The 2,323-nt window shown below is 43.4% G+C and overlaps 1 non-coding gene across 1 annotated transcript; it reads right to left on the reverse strand.

Annotated features, from left to right (window-relative positions):
* Positions 1 to 1,751: 1,751 nt before the first annotated feature.
* LOC112424627 (U6 spliceosomal RNA) lies at positions 1,752 to 1,861 on the reverse strand. The gene has a single exon (XR_003015413.1). It is a non-coding gene; the product is annotated as a U6 spliceosomal RNA (small nuclear RNA).
* Between the last annotated feature and the right edge of the window lie 462 nt (positions 1,862 to 2,323).

Here is a 2,323-nt window from a genome sequence, read left to right on the forward strand (position 1 = left end):
ACACAGAGACACATGCATACATGTGCACACACATGCACACACACACAGACACACGCCCACAGATGCACACATACAGGTGCACACACGCACACATGCGCACAGACATGCACACACACACAGACGCACACACATGCACACGCACACACATGCACACACACAGGCACACACATGCAGACTCATGCACACATGCACACACACAGACACATGCACACATGCACACACATGCACACACACACATACACACACACAAAATATAAACCAAGTTTGAGTGCAAGTTATGTTCTAAACAGATACAATAGCTGTTTGGCTCATCATGAGAAAAATGTTTAACTTTCCAAGTGACCTGGGTAAGCGACTCAGTTTCTCTGAGTTTCACTTGGTTGTCTAAAACAGGGCTCTTCGTTCAATTGCTCAGTTATTCAGGCATTCGAATTTTGACAAATATTTCTTGGTGAACTATCACATGCCAAGCACACACAGTTCTAGAGGCTAAAGATGTAGCAGTGAATAAAATGGTCAAAATCTGTGTTCTCTTGTCGAATGCATCCCAGAAACAAAGGAGAGACAGGTAATAAACAAATATACAAATACATGTATAATACATCGTGTAGCAATAAATAATATGAAGAAAAATAAAGCAGAGTGAGGGGCATAGAGAACAATGGCAGGTTTTTATTTTATTAAGAATGGTTGAAGGATGCCCTTATGAAAAGGTGGCATTTGAGTAGAGACCTGAAGGAAGTGAAAGGACGTGAGGGAGCAAGCCATGTGGGCATGGGGTAAAAATGGGCAGAGAATTTCTGGGGAAAGGAAACAGCTAACTCAAGGGTCCTGAGGTGCTATTTTGCTTGATATGTTCAATAAAGTGGATGCAACTGAACTTGACTGAGAGCGAGGAAGAGTGAGAGGAGATGACAAGGAGGCAACAGTGGGAAGCCAGGGTCTGTAGGGTCATTGACTATGATAGCAGATGGGAGGCCAGGCATGGTGGCTCACGAATAATCCTAGTGCTTTGGAAGGCTGAGATGAGAGGATTGCCTGAGGTCAGGAGTTCAAGACCAGTCTGGGCAACATAGTGAGACCTCATCTCTACAAAAAATTGAATACATTAGCTAGTGTGGTGGCACATGCCTGTAGGCCCATTTACTTCGGAGGCTGAGGCAGGAGGATCACTTGAGCCCAGTAGTTGGAGGCTGCAGTGAGCTATGATTGTGTTACTGCACTCCAGCCTGGGTGACAGAGTGAGATCTTGTCTCAAAACAGACAAACAAATAAAATTTAAAAAGTAATAATGATATGGGATCTCACTTCAAGTAAGATCTATTGGATGGTTTTGAGCAGAGGAGAGACATGAGCTCTCATAGTTTCTGCACCATAGGTTAAATGTTAGTACACATGTTTTCTTGTTTTTTCCCTTCTCTTCCTTTTCATCTTCTTTCTTTGCTTTCTCTGCTTTTTAAAACATTCTTTTATTTATTTATTTTTTTGAGATGGAGTCTCATTCTGTCGCCCAATCTGGAGTGAAGCGGTGTGATCTCGGCTCACTGTAACCTCCATCTCCCAAGTTCACGTGATTCTCCTGCCTCAGCCTCCCAAGCAGGTGGGATTACAGGCACACACCACACCTGGGTAATTTTCGTTTTTGTATTTTTAGTAGAGACAAGATTTCACCGTGTTGACCAGGCTGGTCTCAAACTCCAGTCTGTTATTGGGATTACAGGCGTGAGCCACCATGCCCATCCCATTCTTCAATTTATATGAAATGTTTCACAAAGTTTGCATGTTATCCCTGTGCAGGGGTCATGCTAATCTCTGTGTCATTGATGTAAAATTTTAGTACACGTGTTGCAGAAGCCAACACTCTTTTTATTTTCTTCCCCCACCATCCGCCTCCCTCCACCTTCTCCTTCCTCCTTCTTTTGTGTTATTTTTTCTGCTTCATTGTTCTAACCCACAGTTAGAACTGAGTTTGCATCCCGGCTTTGCCACCTGCCAGATGCCTTATTTGCATGTCACAGTGGAGGCCCTATGTGAGTGACTCTGGAATATCACAGGGAATATATAAAAAGACCTGAACCAGCAAGTGTTCTTGAGAACCTAAGTTGCCAGGATCAACATTTGGCATCTTGTTCTAACAATGGAACTCTAACTTGCCTTCTAACATATCTTCACAGCAAGGAACCTGATCTGATTTCAGATCTGATGTCTTCCCTCCAGCCAGCTTACATTACCTGTGAATGTTTTGACTCCACCTCAAGTCAATCCACTCTTGTTACAATGCTTGGAAAACATCCCCTTCACACAGAGCCCACATAGCCTTCCA

The sequence above is a fragment of the Macaca nemestrina genome, chromosome 19 (genome assembly GCF_043159975.1).
Source record: "Macaca nemestrina isolate mMacNem1 chromosome 19, mMacNem.hap1, whole genome shotgun sequence".
In the NCBI taxonomy this organism is placed as follows: domain Eukaryota; kingdom Metazoa; phylum Chordata; class Mammalia; order Primates; family Cercopithecidae; genus Macaca; species Macaca nemestrina.